Raw genomic sequence first — 25,938 nt, forward strand, 5'->3', positions numbered from 1 at the left:
GTGCATGCACACACACACACACACACACACACACACAGAAAAACCCCTGTGTGTGAATTTTGCACAAAAGAACTTCTATGCAGTGAATATTTTTGAAGATTGTACAGTTCTTGCAGGAGGAAGAAAATTGCTAAACTTATATTTTGTTTCCCTGGAGAACAAAATTAACAAATAATTACATCCCTAACTTTTGAAATCTATTTGGTATGCTCATCCCTTCCCATATATTGACTGTTCACATTTTGAACACAAATTCCACTTTAATTTTCTGCATAAGCTGACTTTAAGAGCAGGAGGTTTGTTTTTGTTTTTTTTCTTGGTAGGGGTTGTCTTTACATTTGCCAGTACAGGAAACTGATCTGATGCAAAATCTTTGAGTGAATTTAGGTATCTTTAGTCTTTTTCCTTGTGCTGTGGTTTTGACCTAGACAACTCCAATTTGCATAGCCAAAAAGGACCCATTGAAATAAAGGGAGGCACTGTAGGGGGCTTGAACATTTGGAAAAGGAAGGAAGGAAGGAGGACCCTCTGACTCCAGGCCAGAAGTATGCATGAAAAATACTGTGTAACTCAGCCCTTTGCTCAAGGGAGAGAATTTAGAGGCAATGCACAACTAATGCACTGTGCCTATACTGTATATATCTTCTGCCAACAGAACATATATTTCTATTGTTGGTGATAGCATTGTTCACTGAGCACTGTCAAAATCCTCCTGTGTTTGCACATGTGATGATGGAGGGAATTCATCTGCTTACATTTGAGGCTGAGCTGCTAAACATAGCATTTCTTTGTGATTAAGGCAGAGACCCAGCATCAGAGGGCATAACTAGATCATATACCTAGGTCTCTATGCTGCCCCAATAAACTCACCTTCTAAGCAAGCAGACCTCCCCAAGATGGCTATTTCTGTATTGTCAGAGGGTCTGAGTGGGAATGCATCCAACTATTTTCATATATCTCAGTGCACCAAAACAGGCATCTGAAGAGACTTCCAGGGTTCCTTCCTTGTTACCTTTGTAGAGTATTCTGATCAGTGTTGCCAATCAGCCTTGAAGGGAATCCTCTGATTGGCTCCCCGGAATGCCTCCAAATTCCCCAGAATCAGGCAGGACCTCTGGATCAGGGGTAGGACTTCCGGGTCAGAGTTGCCGCACAGCACTATGGGAAGGCAGAAGGGGGCAGGGATTTCTGCCACAAGGCACTATGGGAAGGCAAAAGGAAGTGGGGACTTCTGGGATGGGAGGTATTTCAGCCATGTTTTGGGAGGGGAAAGGTATTTTCAGCCATTTTTGGGGGGAGGAAGGGCTGATTCCCAGGAAATTCCCGCAAAATATTTTGTACCTGGAAAATAAACAGAAAGGCTTTTTATTACCCAGAAACCGGGGAATTCCCCAGAAATTAGCAACACTGATTCTGATATAAGAGAATAACTGGATGCATCTCCTCACATCTCCTCCCACTCTCTGGCAACACAAAAATGACCATGTATGCCAGGGGTCATTGTGTGATCAAAACAGAATTCTAGCCTACACTTTAAAAAAGTGAGTTGTAACAGCATGTCTGGCCATAATTCACTGATAGCTTATGTGCTGGGCAGCTCAGCAAGGGTTTCAAATCAGAAGCTTTATGAAAACATGAATTGGCCCAGTGAGTTGCTATCCTTCCCTGCTGTGGTATAAACATAGGCCCAGCATAGACGGGTGATTAGCAAATTCCTTCCAGTGAACTAGGGCTAGATAAGCTGCATATTTACATTTCCAGAAGCCCTAGTTTGTGAAGAGGTCACCATCATTGCTCACCCCTGTCTACACGGATGGCGCCATGATGGCACAAGCGTGACGCAGCACCCAAACTACACTGGCTGGAAGTGACGTGATCAAGGCATGCAAGCACACCAATCTCACCCCTTCCAGGAAGCTGCTTTCAGCAGCTTCTTTTTGCTCCTGAGAGGGAGTGTATCATTGCCATGCCCTGTGGTAGCTGCGGCAATGATGCGGGGCCAAAACTGGCGGCACAGAGCCACTTGTCTGTCAAGCCCCATAGTCTTCTTGCCAGGAATACTATGAGGCAGTTGCTGTGTATATATCTTCTCTTGTTGCCTACGGTGCTCCTTAGCACTGGTTGTATTTCCTGGTTGGTCATTGGCTCCAACCTGTACTCCCACATGAGATTGTCCGAAGCAGACACAAAGCAGAAAGAATTAAGACACCCCCAATAAAAATTAAAGGGGAGGCATAGGAATTGAAATCAGCATTTTACATTAATTCAGAAAAATACCACACTTAATATTCTGGAAGTAAAATTTTGATACAGTACCCTCAGGATATCTACCTGTCTTTGTTTCAGTGTTTCAATACCCTGTTTAATTCTTTCTGAATTATTATTATTATTCATCTTTCCTCCACAAATTGGGACTCAAAACAGCTCACAATTTAAAAGAACAATACAATTAAAAACATACAAAAACCTAACTTCAAAATAGCATTAAACTATTTACAGTTTCAGCTTTCTGTTATCCAGCCATCTGGTGACTATTTATTTTTAAAAGTCAACTCCCTTTCCAAGTGTTTGTTCAACTAAAAGTAAATTAAGAGTTTTATCTTTGTAAACTAAATTTAAATAATAAAAAAATGGAAGCCAGAAAAACATCACGTTGATAGCACCTTGAAAAGACTAAGCTTTTGTTCCACCTGTATCTTGTTCTCATTCTGTCTGTTTTAAGTTCATTCATGGTTTGTTTTTTTTAATGTGATTGCCTGGGAGGGCGGCACCACAATAAGACATAAGCCATATGTGGAGGAAAGGCTACAACTTTATTTACGCAAAACCAGCAACCAAAGGCAGGGTTGGCCAAAAGCATGAGGTCTGGATCATCGTACAACCTGCCGTTGTAAGGTAAAGGGGCATGTCATATAGAGCAAGGCATCGGGATGAGCTAGGGGCTAATTGAACACCCTCTGAGAACCATGCAACCTATTGATTGCATTAATAATAAAGCCCCTAGCCACCAGGAAGCGGTGTCATGTTATGGCCCCCGCAATGACCAAAATGCATGCCCACATCGCTCCCGTGTCCCATAGGGATTCCCGATACAGTGCTACGCAACCTTATAGACCATGCCTGCCAGATCCAGAACCTCTGCTGCCGCCCCAAAGTTGTGACAAAAACTCACGGGAGGGCGAGTGGGAGAGCTGAGCAAGTATGGTGCCGGTCACGGACGCCATGTGGCCTTTTATTAGGCTATGCAGGAAGGTGGGGGCCAGGAGGGGAGTCGCCCTGCTCCCAGGAGCAGCCAGCCAATCGGCTGCCTTGGAGGACCGGGGCGACCATAGAGAGGGGCCTCCGACTCCCAGAGTGTCCCTGTGGAGCTGGAAGTCCCTCCTTTTCCCCTCCCGGCCACCCAATCAGGAGCCAGTGCGCCCCAGCAAAGCATGCTGGGGCGCACCGAGGCCCGCATGTTGCCTGGCCCTGGCAGCAACGCAGCCTGCCCAGGGAGTAGGGCGGCTGCCTTTTTCTGGACTCTTGGGCTGCCTTATAGTGAAACAAAACAAAACAGAAATTTGCAACAAAAACATTCCTGTGCTCCACTGCTTTTTAAAGGTTTCAGCTCACAGAAAGTTTGATCTTTCATTGCATTATGGAAGTGGAAGTATCTCAGGAACTTGTCTATTCTGAAACCTTCCTTGTGCCAAATTATACCAATAGATCTTGTTGAAATGCACATTGATATGCACAGTTATGGCTTATAGTGGAAAGGGAGCTCTAATTCTTCTTCTTCTTCTTCTTCTTCTTCTTCTTCTTCTTCTTCTTCTTCTTTTTCTATTTCTTTCTTGGGATGGTCAGGGTAAAGAAAGTGCTGGTGTTATCCTGAGTGTCACATCTCATTGATTTTATAAATGGGTCAAGGACATGGAGCAATAACTAATCAAATCCCATTAGTCATACAGTATACCAATAAATGTTTCATTCTGAAGCATCCAAGATGATTAGATAGATTAATATAGTTCAATTACAATCTTTAAAAAACAAGCATAGGGGAGTGAGAGGGATTGAGATCGAGATGTGGAGATGTCTAGAAAGATAACCTGTTTTAAACATGACAGTTTCAAAACAGAGAGACCAAACTGCTCAAAAGTGAAACCATATTTTAACATTTTCTTCCACGGAAGGCTAAGCTGGCCCCAACTTTGCTCTCCTTTCTCAATTAAAGGCATTTTTAAAAATAATTAAACAAGCATTTGATGATTAATTTATTGTGCTGAGGGATCACAATGGCCACAGATAACTGCAAAGACCACTGGGGGTCCTGTGATCTCTCTGCAGATGACATCTTTGAAGTACATCCATCCACAGGAAAATAACCAGATGCCTACCCACTCCCCCACCCCACCCAGGTCTCCAACAACAAGGTGCATTTTTGGAGGGGATTTTGTCTGTTGCATGGTCAGAAAAGAATGCAACCCAATACAATGACCATAAAAATGAGGTGTAATGCTGCATGTCTGTTGTTGTTGTGGTGGTGGTGGTGGTGGTGGTGGTGATGGTGGTGGTGTGCCTTCAAGTCATTTCTTACTTATGGCAACTCTAAGACAAACCAGTGACAGGGTTTTCTTGGCAGGTTTCTTCAGATGGGATTTGCTATTGTCATCCTCTGAGGCTGAGAGAGTATAACATGCCCTGAGTTATCCAGTGGGTTTCATGGCCAAGTGGGTATTCAAAACCTGTTCTCTGGAGTGACAACCTGGTTCTCATACCACTGTACCATGCCCCATTGCAATTCACTAACAAAATACCAGCCACTATTGAGAATTATAGTCAGCACTTAGTATCTAAGGTGGGGTACAGATACCTGCCAGTGCCTGTTTTTCCGCTGGATGGAAGCCTCAGCTGCCAGATGGTGAGGCTTCCCACCTGCGGAAAAAGAATCCGCAAAAAGCAGGTTTTCTACACTGCCATGGTGGCATAACGAGTGCGCCACAGTGCACCCATGATAGGTTCCCTTAGGCTCGCCATAAGTTGAAAATGACTTGAAGGCATAATCAACAGCAGCAGCAACTAAACAACAACAACAACAACAGATATCTGCTGGCAAAAGCATTCCATTGACCAGGAAGGGAAATTTTTGATCCTGGGCCTAATCTGCACTTCAAGGTTTCCTTACTGAGCAGGCAGAATGTGAAGATGTCCCTCCTTCTCCAGACCTCTCCCAGCCCCTTTCCCTGGCAGAGAAATTCCCCATGTCCTTTCCCATCCATTAAATGGAAGTAACAGTGAGATCATGAGGACCAGGCCTTTAGCCACTAGAAACATCAATTAGGAAGGAGACTGCAGTCAAGAAAAGAGAAGAAGAGTAGGAATTGGGAGGGCAGCTATGGAAGAACTAGACAAGATCCTGGAGAGTAAAGATATACATCTGAGCACTAAAGTTAGAATCATCCAAGCCACTGTGTTCCTCATCATCATATATGGATATGAGAGCTGGACAATGAGGAAGGCGGATAAGAGGAAAATCATGGGGTGCTGGAGAAGAAAGATGAGGATACTATGAACAGCTAAAAAGACAAATACATTTGTCCCTTGCTATCCATGGGGGATCCGTTCTGCCCCCCCCCCCCCCATGGATAGCAAAAAACATGGGACCTTAAGTCCCATTCTTTTCAATGGGTGCATGTGCATCCTGTGGCTATGTCATGCACACCCACTGAAAAAGCCAGGGCTTGCCATCTGTGGAAGCTCAGAACCATGGATGGCAAGTCTGCAGTTGGTGCAGGCACACTGTAAATAGGTCCTTGAACAGATTAAGACTGAAACCTCCTTGGAAGTCAAGACAATCAAACTTAGGCTGTCATACTTTGGCCACATCATGAGAAGGCACAGTTCTTTAGAAAAAAGCAATAATGCTAAGGTGGTCAGAAGTAGAAAGAGAGGAAGACTGCATGCTAGATGGCTAGACTCAATTAAGGAGGACATGGACATGAATTTACAGGACCTGAGCAGAGCAGTGGAGGACAGTAAGTCTTGGAGAGGTCTCATCTGCAAAGTTGTCATGAGTCAGGATTGACTGGAGGGCAGCTAACAATGAAGAGCAAATAAAGTCAACTCTCTCTAGAAGCCAAGGCGACTAAATGACAAACAACAGTGAGATGCCCCAAGACTGCAAACTGACTCAAGAAGCACATGCTTCAGTCAGGACTACAAGCTGCATTTTCTCTAACTGAGCAGGACATGATGCAGAAGAAGCCTGTTTGTATTGCTCCTTTGCAACTCATCCATTTTGGAAAGACATGGTGAAGCCAGCTCCCAAGTGAGACATCCAGGGCCCAAGGATATCAAGAGAGGTCTAGGGCCTGTGTGAGCATTATGTTATGTTTTCCCTGCCATGCTATAGAGTTCTTGTTTTGACACTTCCCCTCTCTTGGCTGGAAAGTCTACTGTTGATAATACCCATTCATTTACATAGACACATACTCCAAGTATTTATTCTTTTATCATCTCTCTTCATAAGTGACCATATTTCAATATTAATATTGTAATCCTTAGAGGACTGAAATTTTACTTATTACATTCTCTTTTAGCCTAATGGACATTATTATTCCACTCATTCTTTAGTTTCACAGCTAATTACTGTCTCTGGCTATTTCCTCATGGAATATAGATGCTATTATGTAGGAATTACACGTAACATGTTCTCTAAACCACACCTTCTTTCACAGGAGCAGCCTGGCATTATGGGTTTGCATTGCCCAAAACATTCTAAATTTCTTCTGTGTAATCTTCACAGCACAGCTGTAATTCAATAAATCACTCCATATAGGCAGAAGCCCTGAAAAGAATATATCTGTGTACATATAATTTGACACTTTTTTATTATCAAAACATTCATCACTGTAAGTGAAATAACCGAGAATGATAAAAAGGCTGCCATGGAATCTCAAATGTAATGGCAATAGAAGTACATAGATAGCTTGTATCTGGGGAGGGGGGATAGATATACATATTCATGAGGATAACAGAACATATGTGAAGAGGATCATTAAATTCATCACTTTGATTTAATACTTATTCAATTAGATGGAAGAATTTCCTTTTTACTCCCTTGGAACTTTAATTCAGTCTTTTGTGAGAAACGTAAACTGTGCTCCAATTTTTTTTATGTATTTCATTTATTTCATGTATATGCCACCTTTCTGCTGAAACAGACACTCATATTGGGTAATAATAATAATAAAATACAGTTTCACAATGAAGTCTCAGTTAAAAAATAAGACAAAACCAAGTAAATACAAATAAATTAACAGTTCAACAGCAAAAGACCTATCCAACTATTAGTCCCTATTCAATTACAGACCAGCTGATAGAAACAAAGGCCTACATTTAAAAGTGGGTGATGATAGTTTTTGTCTTCTGGCAGAAGGACAACAGGGCAGGAATTAATGTATTATTCCTTGACAAGGAATCTAGAATTTGGAAACAGCCACCAAAACGGCCCTTTACAGTAATCTTCACAATATTGGATGGCATGCTGTTGAGCAGATATAACATATGTAACTGTTTAGTATTCATGTTTGCAATCATGGCATTATAGCCATTAAGTGCAAATTCTCTCCCCAACCTACTTTAATATCCATCAGCCAAAGCAGGGTTGTGTCTGCACTGCAGAAATAATCCAGTTTGAAGACACTTTAACAGCCATGGCTCAATGCTATGGAATTCTGGGAAGTGTTGCTTGTAGGAGCACCAGAGCAGAGCTCAACTGAAGCTCAAAAGTGGCATCAAGAAGACATCTCCTGTGTTCCCATCATATGTGCCTATAAAAGTTATGAGCTTGAAAGAAGGGCTACCCCTGAAGATTTCAGAGCTCACACAGATTTATCTTGGAAGATATAGGACCCTATCTCATGGGGTTAAAAACCCATTTTATCTTTCCCGTATTCAATCCCAATTAGGGAGGCAGCCAGATGTTATTGCAAATAAATTGCTGCTGCAGTGCCGCCCAGGTCCATTCCAGATGCAGCCAGGGTCCTGTAAGCCACTTCAGTGGCCATTTTAGAAGTCAGAAACAGAACCATGAGATAGGGCCCCTAGTCTAGTGTATTCTAGTAAAAATAAAGTGCTGTTAAAAGATTAGAAGTCTTGCTTCTCCATAGAGGAAACTAATTCAGTATTTTGTGATTATTGTTTTGCAAGGGATTTTGGCCAGATTTTTTTCCATGGGAGAAAAAAGGAATATAAATCCAATAAATAAATAAATGCACTTTATTTGGAAATCCGAGCAATATTTCTTCTTCCCTAGTGTAAGGACTGTTCTTAGTGCCATGGGTGGAGTTTACATCATCACCTTTTAATATTGGCATTTAACAAGTCAATGTCAGACTGGCATTTAAGACATTTGCACTGGCATTCCAAAAGCTGATAGCTGCAGAACAGTTTTCTCACCCCATAAAGCTAAAATGTCAGAATCAATTAAATCTGATTGGCAGCAGGATGAAGATTGGGAAAACGTACTGCATTATGAAGTACCTCTTTGCAGGATATGTATTAACTGACTCATGGACTTTATTATCACAAGATGTGGCACTGGCAACAAAATTAGATGGCTGTTTAACAGATTAGAGTAATTGACAGATATGTCTATGCTCAGCTATTATCTTTAAAAAACCCTCCATGTTTGAAAACAGTATATCTGTAAGTAACAGATTCTGGGGCAAAAAAGAGATGAAACGTTTCCCTTCCAGAGACATCTGGTATGTTCCTACTGGAAAAGGAATCATCAGCTCAATATCTCAACCCATTTATGCTTATATACATCCCGATCTATGTCACTGGTACACTAATAAGTGCCAACATGGAAACAATAGCTGGCATCCTGTTGTGGCATATGAACATGTAAATTTCTCTCCATCTTTTGCGGGTGTCAAACTTCACACTGAGAGAGATCTATTCTACACATGCTTAAAAGTTCTTATAGAAAACTGTCCACTCAATTTGTACAGCTATATGATCCTTGTTGCTTTGTATTGGGGCTATAAATCTTCACTTATTTCATTTCTCATGAAAGAATGAAAGGTTTCAAAAAATTTTTCCTAACTGTTGTTGTTGTTGTTGTTGTTGTGTGTCTTCAAGTTATTTCTGACTTATAGTGACTCTAAGGAAAACCTATCACAGAGTTTTGCTTGGCAAGTTTTGTTCAGAGTGGGTTTGCCTTTGTCTCCCTCTGAGGCTGAGACAGTGTGATGTTTCCAAGGTTATCCAGTGGATTTGCATGGCCAAGCAGGAATTTGAACCCTAGTCTTAGTCCAATGCTCAAACTACTACACCACTGGCTCTCTTACCCTAGTTACACGTGGTTTTGTGCAACATTCTGTTCTTTTTTCTTGAGACTGATGTACATTTTTAAAAAGGAAAGGAAAAATGCACAAAACTTTATCCTAGTCACAAGAGGTTGAGTGCATTTTCTCTTTCTTTTCCTTCCTGTCCTCTCCTGTCCTTTCTATTTTTGGCATTCCAGGACTTTTTTGGGTAACAATATTTTTATTTTAAAAAATGGTTTTGGAAAACCATTTCCTCAAAATCAAATAAAATAAATTTTCTCAGGAAAATGCTTTTCATGCACATGAATCCCAAATGTAATTTTAAAAAAAAAACATACCCATTTTCTCTTTCTTGTTGAGGATAAGGTAATTTGTCTGTACTCTTTACACCCCCATTTTGTATATATGACAAGAGCCAATGCCTTCCAAGTAAAGTAAGAAATGACATTTATTTAGCTGATAACTTTGATTTTTACCTACTCAAACTAAATGAAAAAAAAAAAAGATTAAACATATATACATACAAGAGTTCCTTCTTTTCATCTGAACTTGGGTAATTTAGGTTCATCTTAGTCCACTTTAATATTCTTCTCCATATGTCTACAACCCTATATATTTGCAAATCTACAGCGCTATATAAATAATAATAATAATAATAATAATAATAATAATAATAATAACAATGTGTGTGTGTGTGTGTGTCATTTCTGGAGGTCTCTTATCTTTCCAATATCTTTCTTCCAATATCTGAGAATTGTACAAGGTATCATCAATTGACTAAGGAATATACAGTTCTCTCACTTGACTGTTATGATCACTGTTCCTCTGAATGTAGTTATAGTTGACATTTGGAAAGCATCTTCTACATTCAGCATTGCAAAAAGAAAAAAGGAGGAAAAGGCTGCCTCTGTAGTAGGAGTTCTCACATTCCCCATTGGGCTTGACCTTTGCAATCACAGGTTGAAAATGGAACTTTCACACCGGTTAAGCATGAAAAAGATTTTTCTCCCTTTCAGAGGATACTCAGTAGCCTTTCTATTGGCAAGGAATAATAGTAGATGGAAATAATCCAAGATTAAATGCAATATATAAAAAACACACAATAAGAATGTGCCAACTTTCCACCAAGTCAAGGTGGCTTAAAACCTTGAACATTTTAAAAAGTAGTCAGCCCTGTGTATCCACAGATTTTTTATCTGTGAGTTCAACCATCCACAGGTTGAAAATATTTTTAAAAAATATAATTTCCAAAAAGTAAACCTTGATTTTGTCATTTTTATATAAGGGACACTATTATACTATCCACTGTATTTAATGGGTCTTGGGCATCCACAGATTTTGATATCCACAGGAGGTCCTGGAACCAAACCCCAGTGAACACCAAGGGCCCAATGCACAATTAAAAGAGAATATGGAATAACAAGAAGATGGGATTAATGGTGTGTGTGCCATTAGTGTGCACTTGATTGTTTTGACAGTAAATACTTTACTATTGGCCTGAAAATACATTTCTGTTGCTAGAAGAGAAACCTGTATTCAAGAGCCAAGGAGTCACCGTCAGTTGAAGAAATCCTCTATCACCTGCCAGAGAAACAATTTGTATTCTTCTTGCTCACTGTTTCTCAGTGATATTTCCCCCAAGGGTCATGCTTAAGGTGTGCATAATTCCGTTTGTAGCCGATGATCCCATATCCCATTCATATCAAAAGAAAAACAGTGATGCCTATTTTCTTCACATTAATGTACTTCTTGACAAATCTGCCTAAATTCCTCAGTAAATTTTAGCAATCCCTTGTGTGCTGTAATTTTGCATTGCTAACCAGGTTGGCAGCTGTCCCAGTTTCACATTCAGGAGCCTCTTGTCTTTAACAGCTACAGGGCATCTCACAGCTGCCACAAATATCACGGTTCTGCAAAATCTGCTGAAGAGCAGTGTGTATGTGCAAAAAGATTCACAGGAAAGTTGTTGTGGGTGACATAGGATTGGAACAGTGCAACTGGGAGGACTGTGGGTTTTGGTGTGATCTGGCAGGAGGGGAGGAAGACAAGAGGAAAAGAGATGTCTTGCTGATCAGGGAGGAAAAAGAGAGAGTTGGGGGGAGGGGTTGGAAGGATGGAGGAGCTTCAGGTGGGAGGAGGAGGATAGGAGGACCCTTAAAGTTGGAAAGGAGAGAGGCAGGGACAAAGGGGGAGAGAATAAGAGTCAAGGGGCAAGTGTACGTGAGAGGAAGAAGTGGAAGAAGGGGTCATGAGGAGGAGGTTGTAGAAAGGGAGAGGAAAGTAAGACAAAGCCCTGGGAGAGAAGGTTGGCCAGCAGCCCTTTAAAGAGGACAAGGGAGATTCAGAGTTGGTCCTCATTCCCAGGTTTGTTGGAGAGACCCTTGGTGGGAGGGAGAATGGAACCTGTGGCACCAGATGCCAGAGATAGGGAGTCAAATACGGGAACAGGACAACTTAGAGGGAACATGTTGGGATGAAAATGGACAACAGTCGGCGCATGGGTCTGGGCCAGACATATTGGAGAAGGCTAACTGGGAGGCAGCAGAGAAGTGCTTTCAAGCCACCATTAACCTTTGCAAAGAGACTGTGCAAAAGTAGAATATGGACTTTGTTGAGTTTTGTTCATTTATTTGAAAAAGTCTGAAGGAAGACTAGCTTTATGTTTGGAGTTTGAGAAGTCTTAATTAAAGTTTGTTGCTGCAACAGTTGCACATGTGTTTGTTTTGCAAGAGTATGGAGTTGCACACAACCACACTCACCCTGGGAGAGGGAGGAGTCCCTTCAAACAGATGGCACTTAAAAGATGCCTTCAGGGCATCATTAGAATGTGGTATTTACACATCACATGCTCTGATGATGCCCTGAAGCCACCCAGATTTCTGGTGGCTGCCCACACATGGGCAGCATCAAGATGCTCCAGCGGCGTGATGTTTAGATGCTTCATGCCGCTGGAGCATCTTGAATCCACTATGGGACCATGGCACAGCTGCTAAAAGTGGCTTTTCCACAGCTCAAAAAGGAGTGGATCTTTGCCACTCTTTTTTGGGCTGGGTTCAAGATCGATTGGGACTGTGGTGTGTGGTTGCCACTGCTCTAATCCATCTTTGGAAGGAGCAACTTCTTGCTATTCTGTTCCAGCCCATAGTTGAATAGTTTAGTGGTGGAGGGGTATGACATGCATATGGGCCAGTTTATTTTATAATAGCTGGTGTGAATCCAGAGCAGAACTAGAGACATGGTAATTGGGAATGGGGACTTTAATTCTAGCCCTCTCTGACAAAACCTCTGATAAACTTTCAGGGGAAACTTTCATTTTTTTAAAGCAGAAAAAGAGTTCATCTTCTCTTTCTCAACTTCATGGCCCTGAGTCAGTTCAGGGTACTCATTCATTGCTATTTACATTATGAAAAGCAAAGGCATGAATTCAGTGTCTTTAATTACTAATACATCTAATTTGGCCCAGAGTTTCAGAGCTGTGGGTGAAAAATTGTCCCCTATACCACAAGACAAATAATTGGTGATATACTGGCAGTGATGGTATCTCTGGACAGAGACAACCTTGTCAGAGTTATCCATGCCCAAGAAAACTCCAATTTGGAGTACCCAGATACATTTTATGCAAACTTTCCTTTGAAAATGATCCAGACCATTAAGCAGTACAAAGTAGGGCAGTAAAATTGTTGACTAGGGGCTCACTCAGAACATCTGGGCAGCAGCTACTGAGGGTCCCAGGGGCAAGACTATCCTCCACTGCGAGGAGGACATTCGCCATCTTGGCCCTGACCCTCTGGAACACGCTGCCCATAGAGCTCCGCTCGGCCACCTCCCTGGCACAGTTCAAGAAGGAACTAAAAACCTTCCTGTTCAAGCAAGCATTCCCCGAAACAAGTCCTAGTTAGTCCCCCCCCCCCCTCTGATGGCAATAGTGAACTGGCTAGATAGGCATTTTAATGTGATTTTAATGTATTTTTTATTATTGTATTGTATTTTGTGTTGTTATTATGCTGTACACTGCCCTGATTGATAGAAGGGCGGTATAAAAATAAAAATAAAGCTTTTATTATTATTTATTTTACTTACATTTAAACTGGTTTGTGATTTGCCTTTGTTCCATGTTGGTAAATCGATTCCAAAAGATCCATCATTCCCATTGTGAAAGCGGATCTTTTCATTATTCCCTTGTAATCACTTCTTTTTTGGCATGATTGTTGTCCCCACTAGTTTGCGCTGCTTCAAAATGTATGCCAGTCATCTGTGTGTCAACAGTGATGTAAGCGGCAGCCTGGACAACCCGGCTTGGGAACTATTATTGTTATTATTATTAAACTTTATTTGTGAAGCACTGTAGATGTACACCATGGATGGATGGATGGATGGATAGATAGATAGATAGATAGATAGATAGATAGATGATTTGATTCACTGGTTTTGCAAGTACTTGCCTCACTATAAACTGCCATCAGATCACCTGGGTAATTGCAAGTAGTTGCAAAACCTGGGAATCGAACCTTCTATCATTTTTTTTTAATTGATAGAAGATTTGATTCATTCATTTTGCAACTACTTGCTTCACTGACTGCAAATAATTCCAAAATCAATGAATCAAATCTTCTATCAATTTTTTTTAATGTACCCATAGGTCACACCACAAGCACAAAGGCAGCACTGAGGACTGGTGGTGGTGGATCTACCAAAAACTGAGGAGGAATGGTGAACACCGCTCCGCCATTAGTCCCTCCCCTCCAGAATGATGCAATTCAGATCCATCATTCCCACTTGTTGAACATGCTTTGGAATCAATTCTTTTCAAAAGAACTACCAAAGAACTAGTGTCAGGAAAGAGCGGGGTTTTTTGTCTTTGCCTTGGTTCATCACAATTGAAACCGATCACAGTAGGATCGGAACCAGTTTCAAATGGGAATGACAGTTCTATAACCCGATCAGCAATTCACTTTAAATCATAGTGGAAACACAGCCTAGGACTGTCTTCACCAATCATATCATGCCAGTGCTTTTAATTCCTGCTGACTGCCAGTCATGTCTCCAGGTGCAATTTTAAGTGTCAATCTAAACCTACAAATCCCTAAAGAGCTTGAGACCAAGTTATCAGAAGGATCACCTCCTTTAAAAAGCCCTTATTGGGATGCTAAAATGAAATTCACTAAGTAGCTACCATGGAAAGAACCTGCCAGCAATGATGTCTAGAAGGAATCTATGATTGTTTTCCCAGCACACATAGCACTTTCATACCATTTTAATTGCCCTGGCTATACTCTATAAATTCCTAGGGTTTGTAGCTTCAGGAGGAATTCAGACTCCTCTGCCAATGGGTTGTTCTAGTGCCTCCTGAAACTTTAAATTGCATGTTTTTGTGGTTGCAGGTAAAGTAGAATTAAAGTACTGTGCTATAGTTCTGTGAAGTGGAAGAGGTCTATTTTAAAGTTGTTTTGAAGCCATGTATAGACTTTTTAACTCTTCAAACCATTTTAAGTGCTTTTAAAGATAATTTTTAAATGGTTTTACAGTTGCCAGAGCTTAACTTCCATCCTTGGGTATTGTAATTGTTTCTGGCTTTATTTAATTAGTTTGCCCTTTGGTAAAGGGTTTAATCTACTTGACATTTAGGTTTTAGTGATTTATTTTCAATGACATGAGCAGTCCAGAGGACTATGCCAAGCGAGTGGTACAGAAATGTTGACGTTAAAAGTATATGAATAAACAAACACATATGTTTTAAAATAAATAACGTCCTTATAATTTGCTTCAGTTTTGCTGGTTCAAAAATAAATATGCCTGGAATGTTGGCATAAAACCTTCTCATTCCTAGGTGAAACTAGAGATCCCTTCTCTCACCCCAATAAGGATGTTGGATTTAAGGATGCTAATGTGAAATCCCTTAATGACTGCACTTCACTAGCAAAAAAAATGGTTTCTGCTCAGTGCTGTTCCAAACACCAGCAGAGTGCAAAGGGCTGAACAGTTTTTCATTTAAGCTCAGGAAATTGGTGATTGTGATGGGATCAAGAATGAAGTAAAAATGATGAATAACAAGATTTCTTTAGCTGATTAGAGATTCATGCCAATGTGGCTTGAAAGCAAAATGATTTCATGCTGTGTAACATCATACAATCAACTCCTTTTCTACAAGCACATTAATATTTTGTGAAGTATGATCGTAGATAAAGTAGGCTGTGTGACAGGTTTAGATTTTGCCTCCTTGACCCAAAACACCTTTGCCTCAAACCAATTTTTGACTGTGCTTTATCAGTTGGGAACCTGAAAAGTCCAGATTTCTTGCTCACTTTTTTAAATCAGTAACCTGACAAGGGGGAAGTGTTGTTTTGAAGTCAGAATATAACAGAAATGTGTGCTCAATATTTTAACTGTTTTAATTGGTGCTCCTCTTTCTCAAAGCCAAACTGTATGTCAACTCTACTCCTTTTTCCTATCTGTTCATTCCCAAAACATGACTTCTCCAAAAACCATTCACCCCAAATACGAATGTCAGGATATTGTTGTTTTTTAATGGTTTATTATTGAGAGTCACACAGCCTCTTTTAAAAGAAATCTTTATTCATTTAAAACCTTATTATTTCATTGTATTATTATTATTATTATTATTATTATTATTATTTTAAAAGCTTTGCAGAGAAGTTTATATGGTAGAATCGTGACCCTCCCCACAGACTTACAGAGTAAACTAAGAATGAAAAAATATACTAGGTACAAGGGCCAATTCTCTTCCCCAAATTCCAAAATGGCAAAAATGAAAAGAAAAATAAAGATGAAAATTGGGTAAAAATTCACTTCTGATTTTCAAACACAGAAATTGTATAGAGATTTTTAAAAATTGCAAAGGTCCCCTGAACCCCATTGAAAAGGTGATTTCCAGATTCTAGGAGAAGCAATTCATTTGAGGGCAGAGAAGGGTTAATTTGTGGAGCCTGCAGGAATCAGTGATTGCAAGAACAGTCTGGGGAGTGCATATGGCCCCAGGACCACATTTTTGCCACCCCACTCTAAACACAATATAGCACAAAAAAATTAAAGGGATCAGTGGAAGATGACCAAAGCAAAAGGGCCATCAGTATTTGAAGTTCAGTCTAATTTCTGTACTATCCCTACCTTATGTAACCACTCGAAAATTGCTGTCAGCTTAACAGCAATACTGTATTGTATTTAATTCTGTTTTAAGCAGGGGGGTCAATTTATTTATTGAGAGTATGTATTATTTCAATATATTCTAGTCATGTAAGCTACCTTGTTTACTTCAGTAGAAAGGCGGGGTATAAGAATAAAGTTTATTTATTATTATTATTAAGTCAAATGTTGTTGTTATTGTTGTTAACCACCTTTAAGTGGATCCTGACCCTGTGGATGAGAAATGTCTAAAACCTTCTATCCTTCAATGCTCTTCTTAGGTCCTGTAAATTTAGGCCAGGACCTCCCTACCCTATACCTTTCCTAGCATTGTAGTCTTTGACCTCCCTGATTGAATATAGCCATCTGGCATGCCATCTTCCTCTCTGTATACTGCTTTCTACTTTCCCAGCATTATTGTCTTTTCCAATGATTCATTCCTTCTCATGATGCCAAACTACAATAGCCTCAATTTGAACACCTTGGCTTCTAGAAGTATGTCAGGCTTGATCTGTTCGAGGATCCATTTGTTTGTCTTTTTGGCTGTCCACAATATCCTCAGCTCTCTTCTCCAGCATCACATCTCAGATGAATTATTTTTCTTCCTATCTTCTTTCTTCACTGTCCAGCTCTCACATCCATATATGTTGAAGGGGACTATAATGGCTTGGAGGATTCTAACTTTACTGCTCAGTTATACATATTTACACTTTAGGATCTAATCTAGAATCATAGGCCTGTTACAGACTGCCAAAATAAAGCTGCTTCAGGTCTCTTTGGAGGTATGCTATTTAAATGATGCATGGGCCCTAAGAGTCCGGAGGTTGCACCAAAGCCACACTCCATTCCTAAGCACTGGAGTGCAGCTTTGGTGCAGCTTCCGGATTCTTAGGACGCATGCATCATTCAAACAGCATACGCCCAAAGAGACCTGAAGCAGCTTTATTTTGGCAGTCTGTAACACCCAGTTGTGGTGTGATACCAAAGTATTTTCAATCATTGTCTCTTCAGGCTGCGAGGAAAGCCTTCCTTTTTGCAAGGCTGAACATCCATCCGTCAGGTGTTACTAAGGGGAGATATATGAAAATTCCATTTGCTAATCGTCTTTGTATATGTGAGGCAGCCCCAGATACCCTCCAACATATTGTTTTTCTTTGTCCATTATATCAACAACCCAGAAAGAAACTGATAAGGAAACTAATGGAAATGAACTATTATGTAATGGATATAACTTTAGTGCACTTATTGGAGGATTGTAATGAGCAGATTACACGATTGATGGCAAATTTTCTAATGGAGGCAACAAAAATCTGGCATAAACTGAATAACTGTAGTGCACAGAATTACATGTTAGAAGGATAGAATTTTAAAATAACTATGTTAATAATTTTAGTTAAAATTTTAAATTTTGTATGATGTTTTTTTTTGGTTTTTTTTTTTTTTGTTTTGTTTTTTGTGATGCCTAATAAAGGTTTTATGGTATGGTATGGTAGTTTTGCCCTTAATTTCAATATTTCTTTTCCCTGAAGTTTCCTAAGAGGTATAGGCTTTAGAAGCCCAAATACATTCTAAAGTTATTAGGATACAATGCCATGCTATTTAAATCAGTAAACTCCCTAAAGGCACCAGATCCCATCTGATCTTAGAATCTGAGCAGGGTCAGTCCTGGTTAGTACTTAGATGGGACACATTAATGAATACCGGGTGCTATAGACTGTATTTCAGAGGAAAGAACAGGCAAACTACCGCTGAATATTCCTTGCCTAAGAAAACCCTATACAATTCAATAGATCACTATCAGTTGACAGGTGACATGAAGGCGCATACACATACACAAGGATCAATTAACTTACTCAACCATTTGTTTTGGGGTTTGTTTGTTTTTTAAAAAAGAAATCCACTACCTTTTCTTATTATTGAATACATGTCCACGTGGAACCTAGGAAAACAAAACAATTTATTTGACTCAGCTCAAAACCTCATTCTAAAGATATTATGCTGGCCTAACCTGAAAAAGAGGAGAGGTTAACATTTAAGCCTTTTCAAAAATGATGTTATTTAGTCTTAACTCACAGTCTACAGTGTGAGATATGATGTGGTTACTGTTATTTAAATAGAAAACATTCAGGGTTAGCTGTGTTGGCCACTTAACAAATACAAATAAAAATCCATCATCAGCCCATGGAGCTTTGAAAATTTGCAACAAGTATATTGTGTATTTCAATTGGCCAATAAAGGTATCATTGATGAATTTTTGTTTGTATTTAAATAGGTTTAGGAAAGTATTTTTTACATGCTTAGAGATGCTCTTTTACTAATCAGTGTTTCCATGTAGTCAGCTGCAGAATTGAGCCCTGGTATAAACAGTTTTGAAGTCAAAGAATGGTTCAGATTAAGACATCACAAATGTTTCATCCTAGGGAGAAAATACTAGGAAGATCAGATCCCTGAAGATGCCAAGAGAACAGCAATTTGACTTTAGATCTATTATAGAACTGGTCTATCATTAGACAGAGGGAATTGGAAAGGGAGCCTCTTGAATATCTGAAAGCACCAGCAATCTTCTTCAAGCCCCTTTCCTGGTCCTTCCATTCTTTAATAGACTCAAGGAATATTCCAACCCCCTGCAACCAAGACCCTGTCTCCTGTTACCCCAAAACAGCCATGTAGTTAATGGGAAGGGGACAGCCCAGTGAGCAAGATAATTGTAGGCTGTGTTCTAAGTGTCAGAACACAGTCACAACATCTGCATCATGGTGAAACAGTTATCAGAGCACAAGGGGCAAGGACAACCATCCTCTCCCACCAAGAAACCATGAGGGGGGAAACTGAGCATCAGTGACCTCCACCATCTTTGCTTACTCTCATCCCCCCATGTTACATAGAGGGGCATGCAGGGGAAGCAAAGTGGCATCATGGATGTCTTTGATGGTCCTCATTTGGGTTCTCTTCACCATAATAATAATAATAATAATAATAATAATAATAATAATTTGTTTTATTTATATACCGCTATTCCAAAGATCATAGCGGTGAACAGCAAGTAAGCTAATTAGCAAGTAAGCTAATTTGCCCCCAACAGTCTGGGTACTCATTTTAGCGACCTCGGAAGGATGCAAGCCTGAGTCGAGCTTGGGCCCTTTTGCTGGTCTTGAACTCGCAACCTTGTGGTTTTGAGTAAATGGCTGCAGTACAGGCATTTAACCACTGCGCCACCAGGGCTCCTTCCTGATGTCACATGAGATAGGATGGGCAGGGGTAGGAGGGCCTAAGGCTATAGACTCCACAATCCTCATTCAGCTTCCCCCTCTCCTCCTGATGTCATCTGAGGGTGGGTTACCAGAGTAAAACGACTGAAATTTACTAAAGGATGTAATCGCCACAATCCTTTTTTGACTTATCCCCAATTCTGTTCAGAAGGTGGGCATTCAGGGGGAACTGTGTCAGGATAGTGACTTCCCTCTCTTCTAATGTTCCATGGGAATGGACACATGGGAGGTAGTTGAGAGAGGTTAATCAAAGCCTATAGCTTCTTCAATCTTCACTGGGTTCCCCCACCCCCTGATACCAGTTGTCCAGGAAGACAGGAAGAAGGTGAATGAGAATTTTCAAACAGGGTCCAGCAGAGAAAATTGATTAAATTATTCATTCTGCCCTACAGGAAGACTTATTGTAGAAATGTATAACCCCAATAAAGCAAGTATCAGCTGCTGATGGCAACAGTAATAGCCCACCAGTCAGTTCTCCTTGGTCCTCTGGGTACTCATTGCTGCTGGAGAAAACCACTATTTGTGCCATATTGACTATCTTCTGTCTTCTTGGTTACTTTACTGTGTGCAAGTGAGGTGGAAGACATTGTCACTTTGTACTCTGTTCAAGTAAAATACTATTGCCAACCTGTAGCTCTCTCTGTACAATGAACTGGGCTGAGATGGTAGTCTTTTACTTTGCCTCAGGTAGCAAAATATCCTGAGACAACCCAATACCTTGTGGCATATGGGAGCTAGTGTTAGAACCCTGCAACATTTTACAGAAGACCAATGGAATGTCTCAAGAAAAATACATAGACACTCTGTTTTAATATTTCCATAAACCTCAATAAGGGAGTGGATTAATTATGCTTGCAACAAGTCAGCAGATATTTAGCAGCACATACTTATACTTCAACAATTTACGATACAGATGATGATATATGAAATTATTAGATGTGTGTAGGCTACATCATAAATATTCAGTCCTAGATTTAGTAATGTTGGCATATTATTTGTTCTTTTTGCTTTGGGGTTACCAAAAGGAAAAGCTGCAGTGTAAGAGGGGGGAAAAGGAATTAGCAAACTATTGGATTCAAGAAAATGCAAGATTTGTCTACACCAGGGAAGACTGCTGGAAAAGGCATACCCTTTTTTTTTTGGTTAAGCTTCCAACATCTCAACAAGCACCAGCAAACAAATTCTTCACGTGTGTGTGTTCTAATTAAAGAAACATGGTGTTTCTGGTTTTTATAATAGTACTTTGCGAAATTTAATTGGAACGATTATCCATTTTCTAATGTCATCTTTTCCAAAAGACAAGAGGCAAGCATCTGTTGCTGCTGCTCTCCATGTAGCATGTCCTGCCTCAGGGTAGTCAATTAGCCTGGATCATCCAGTGGATCCCATTGCACTATGATGTGCTAAAAATGTGCTTAGCTTGTACATTGTGTAAATGTCAAACTGTATTTTCTTTTCTTTGTTCAAAAGAAGAAAGTATTCACAATCACAAAATTAAAGTAAATTGGATTTTCCACTATCCATAATCATTTTGGGATGAGATAATAATGTAGATGATAAACAAGAGGATCTTTGCACAACACAGTAAGTTCACAGAGCTTATAGGCACTTCATTCTCTTTCTCCCCTTTTTCTTTCAGGTATTCCTTACCTCCTCCTTTAACAATCAGTTTAGCATTTCTGTTCTTCACTGCTTTGTTTTTTAGTTCTTTCTCCATTTACTGGGGGTTGTATAGTGGACATACTTGTGCCCAAACCCAGCTACATTCAGTTATTTCATTTCTGCATTGATTTCTGTGAACAGGTCTTGATTTGATTCCTGAAAGTCATTTTCAAAGAGCTTATCAAGGTGAACAAGGAGCTACTCCCATTCTGACCACTTTATTCCCTCTCCTTCACTGTCTTTCAGACTTTCCCCCCTCTTATTCAACTTGCTATGCCATTCAATTATTATACGGCTATGTGGTTCCTTGTCTCGTCCTCTTTTTCAATGTGTTAAAATACGAACACATGAGAGTTAGCCTATTTGTGTGTGTGTGTGTGTGTGTGTGATACTTCCCTCATGGGCTCAGGTTTGATTCTAACTTGATTAATGCAGGAGGAATCAAATTGCTGTTAGTAAATAATAACTAGGATGATGAGGATGGCAACTATAATAATAACAACAATACAGTTGATTCAACTAGAAGAACAATCAGGATGCTAGAAACAGTGGGGAGTCCCAGAGCACTGTGCTACTGGCTCCACATTTGGCATACTTCCTGTTTTATTACTCTTTCTGTTCGTCAATCATGTGCAACATCCTTTCTGCTGAGGCTAATGTGCTTTATGGTCCCTCTGGTGCTCACAGCATCATGATTATGAATTCTTATTATGTGTGAGTTCATTGGCTTCCATTAAAGAGCAATATGGGCAGAATTAGTGCTGTACAGATGATGCTGAGCTCACATCACCTATATTTGCACAATTGGTGAGTCTTGTTTCAGCATACAACTGCTTGGCAAAGAATTCAGACTGAATGAACAGCATATTAAAAGAAGCCTATACCACATACAATACTTTTGGATATGGGTTCACAGTTTACACCTAGCATGGGCTTGAAAATCAAGTGAGGTATATACCACCATACATCCTAATGGTAAGGACACGTGAGGTAGGGTAAAGACTTAGTAAGCATGTATTTTTTGTGTGCAAAACATAAGATTGTGAGAAGGGCCCTGATGGATCAGGTAAAAATTCTATCTGTCTGGTGTTTCCAGTATTTCCCACAAAGACTTGCCAGATGTTTCTGCAAAACCTCAAAGTAGGACACTAAAGTAAACATCTCCTGTGAATGTGTGGTTCTCCAGCAACTACAATTCAGATACTACCTTAGATTCTGGAGGTACAATACAGACTGCTTGACTAGTGGTCACTGATAGGTCAATACCACACTGATTTGTCAAATCCAAGGAGGGAGAAAGTTTGGCCCAGAGGCCATATTCAGGTCCTTTGATGCTATTTTGGAGAGGGTCTATAAATCCCTGGCCCAGCACCCCATACCCTCCAATTATCCCAGTTAGGCAGAGATAGTCCCAGTTAATCCTCACTCGTTCCAATTTTTCAGATGCTTTTAAAAAGGCCCAGTTACTGTCTCCTTCTCCAACTTCCCCATTTGTTCTCAGCTTACTTCAGTTGCTGCAAAATGAGTTTGAACTGTAAAAGTAATTTGCACTCAACTCAGCTGTAGGCTCAGGCAAAATCAAACTGCTGCAACTTGACCTGACTAGTGTGTTCTTCCTCATTAATAACTTTTACCATCTTGACCATATGTGTGCCGGCTTCCACCTGTGAAATGGAGGGTATAGCTCCCTATGTGACATCTGGGGAACAATTTTGCAAAAACTATTTTGGTCTTCTTGAGCTTTGCTTTTTTAGACCCAAGAAAGGTTGTTGCTGTTTTTTAAATTTCTTTCTGTCCCCCCACCTCACCTCCAGTAGTAAAAGTGAATCCCACCCACCTTAAGGTGGCATGGGTACGTCATCAGGGTATAGTGTGGCCCTCAGTGTCAAGCAGTTACTCACCCCTGGTCCGAGCACATTTTAGAGCTCTCTAAACTGGTGGCCTTAGACACATATTGTGGTAGCAATATGTGCTCTCAAATGGAGAAGTACTCACTTTTGTCTATGAGTATTCCATACTGTGAGTAGTGAGCCTTGGTGGCGCAGTGGTTAAATGCCAGCACTACAGCCACAAGGTTATGAGTTCTATCCCAGGCAGGACTCCAGGGTCCACTCAGCCTTCCATCCTTTTGTATGTCAGTAAAATGAGTATCCAGCTTGATGGGGCCAATTAGCTTACACATTGTAAACCACTTAGGGAGTGCTAGTTCATGGATAAGCAGTATAGAAATGTGCTTGCTATTGCTATGTACTTCCCACTTTTACCATGGTATGGTAAGGTGAGGGAGAAAAAGAAATTTAATAGCCACTATGTTAAGAGAGCTTTGTTAAACATTTGGCAAAAATGTAAAAAATTATTTACTATAAATTACCCCCCCCCCCCCCCGGCAGCTATCCCCACAGGAAGCTTTGTTTGGTAGACAGAAGGGAACAGAGGAAAGCTGGTTAACTTATGAACAACTAATATAGAAAGAAGAGGAAGGCAAATATAAAATCAATTCAAAAGAAGAACTAGAAAAAGAAGGAAAACAGGTACAATGGTTTTTGCATAGACAGTTACCAGAAATATTTAAAATGGACAAGAAATTGGAGAGAATAGAACTGGAGAAAAATGAATTAGATATAATATTTTTTGAAAAATCAGACAGAAAAATAGCAAAATTTTACAAGACCTTACTAAAAAGAGAACAAGAACAAGAAACTATAACAAATCACAATGATAAAATGGAGTCAAACTTTCCATTATTGTTTGGAATTAGAAAACTGGGAAAAATCTTGGTATAAAACAAATAAATTTAGTTTATGTCAAAATTTGAAAGAAAAGTATTACAAAATGATACCTTGCCAAATACCAACAGTAAAGGACAGGTTGAAAAAGCTAATGGACATGAGAGAATTAGACAGAAGGAACAAGATAATATAAGGGCAGAAGAAGAAGACTGGGATTTGATTGTAAAATACTGGAGGAAGAAATATATTGCTGGTCAAGACTAAGAAAATAAGAAAAAAAGGAAAGAAGGAAAGAAGGTTAACAGAGGAGAGAATATAGAGAAAATATAGAGATAGAGATAGAAAAAAAGGACTTGAGAAGCATTTGAGAACACAGAAATAAGAATAGAAATAAATGTAATAAAACAAAAAAGTAGGATAAAAGGTAGCGATATATCTCTCTTTGGTTTTTCTTTGCGAACGAAGATTCAGGAAAGACTCAGCCCACACTTTCTACAAGCATGTTGATGGCTAAAAAGGCTGATCTGAGATAAGCAAGTCTGGTTGCAGAAAGCACAGCAGAAAGTCTCTTGGGTGATGTTTCCAGATTGTAGTTCTTTTTGCGTTGTCGTTTCTCTTCAAGACTCGTTCAGCGTGAGCTTTCAAAAAAGGCTGCAGCATCGTGGATAGTGCATCTCCATGCCTCCCGATATGAGGCCAGGGCGGACCATTGTTGGTGATCAATTTGGCCAAGCCTGAGATGTTGTTTCAGGGAATCCTTATATCATTTCTTTGGGGTGCCCCTCTTACACTGACCTGTGGCAAGTTCACCATAGAATACTATTTTTGGGAGGCGATGGTCCTTCATCCTAGAAATGTATCCTGCCCAGCGCAGCTGCGTCCTCAATAGCATGGCCTCAATGCTGGTGATCCCTGCTTGCTCAAGGACAGCAACATTTGTCACATAGTCAGTCCAGTGTATATTTAGAATTGTGCGTAAACAGCGCTGATGAAAGCGTTCAAGGAGTCATAGGTGTTGGCGATAGGTGACCCATGTTTCAGACCCATAAAGGAAAATAGACAGTATAATGGCTCTATACACACTGATTTTTGTGCTTCGCCTCAGGTGTTTGTTACTCCAGACTTTTTTGTGAAGCCTTCCAAATGCACTATATGCCTTTGCTAATCTGTGATAGATCTCTTTATCAATCTTGGCATCTGAGGAGATGATGCTTCTAGGTAGGTGAACTACTGGACAGATTTAAGCACAGATGTGCCTACAGTGATGTGGGGATGGCAGTGTTCTTCCTGATGTCCAGGCTGGTAGAGAACTTCTTTTTTCTTCAGGCTGACTTCCAGCCCAAAAAGCTCTGCAGCTGTAGCAAAACAAGATGTTAGGCGCTGCAGAGCTGCTTCCATATGGGCAACGAGGGCAGCATCGTCAGCAAAAAGCAGCTCATAGACTAGATAGCTTAGAGTCTTAGTGCGAGCCCTCAGGCGGCTTAAGTTAAAGAAGCTACCATCAGTAATGGACATTAAAAATATATAAAATAAAAAGAGAAGGAAGCGAAAAACATATGAAAATGGTTTAATTGTTCGCAGTACAATTAAATGCAGAAACAACTAAAACAAAATAAGCTATAATATGGCAACACAGTGAAACAAATCATATCAAAGAATAATGACATTAAAATCTATTTAAAAGTAAATCAGGTCAAAAAGGAGGAGGAGAAGGAGAGCAGGGCTCTCTATTCAAATACTCTTCTTCAGTAGCCAACCTGCCAAAAGCAAAAAGGGATGGATCCAGTTGAATTTCCCTTAGTCTGAGAAAAGACACTCATGTTTAAT

The 25,938-nt window shown here is 40.1% G+C and overlaps 1 pseudogene; it reads right to left on the reverse strand.

Annotated features, from left to right (window-relative positions):
- Window positions 1–10,933: 10,933 nt before the first annotated feature.
- The window catches only part of LOC149321337 (ATP synthase F(0) complex subunit f, mitochondrial pseudogene), a 29,109-nt pseudogene continuing 14,104 nt past the window's right edge, over window positions 10,934–25,938 (reverse strand).

Source organism: Sceloporus occidentalis, unplaced genomic scaffold, assembly GCF_023333645.1.
Source record: "Sceloporus occidentalis isolate IW3139 unplaced genomic scaffold, rSceOcc1.0.p SCAF_1, whole genome shotgun sequence".
NCBI classification, from domain to species: domain Eukaryota; kingdom Metazoa; phylum Chordata; class Lepidosauria; order Squamata; family Phrynosomatidae; genus Sceloporus; species Sceloporus occidentalis.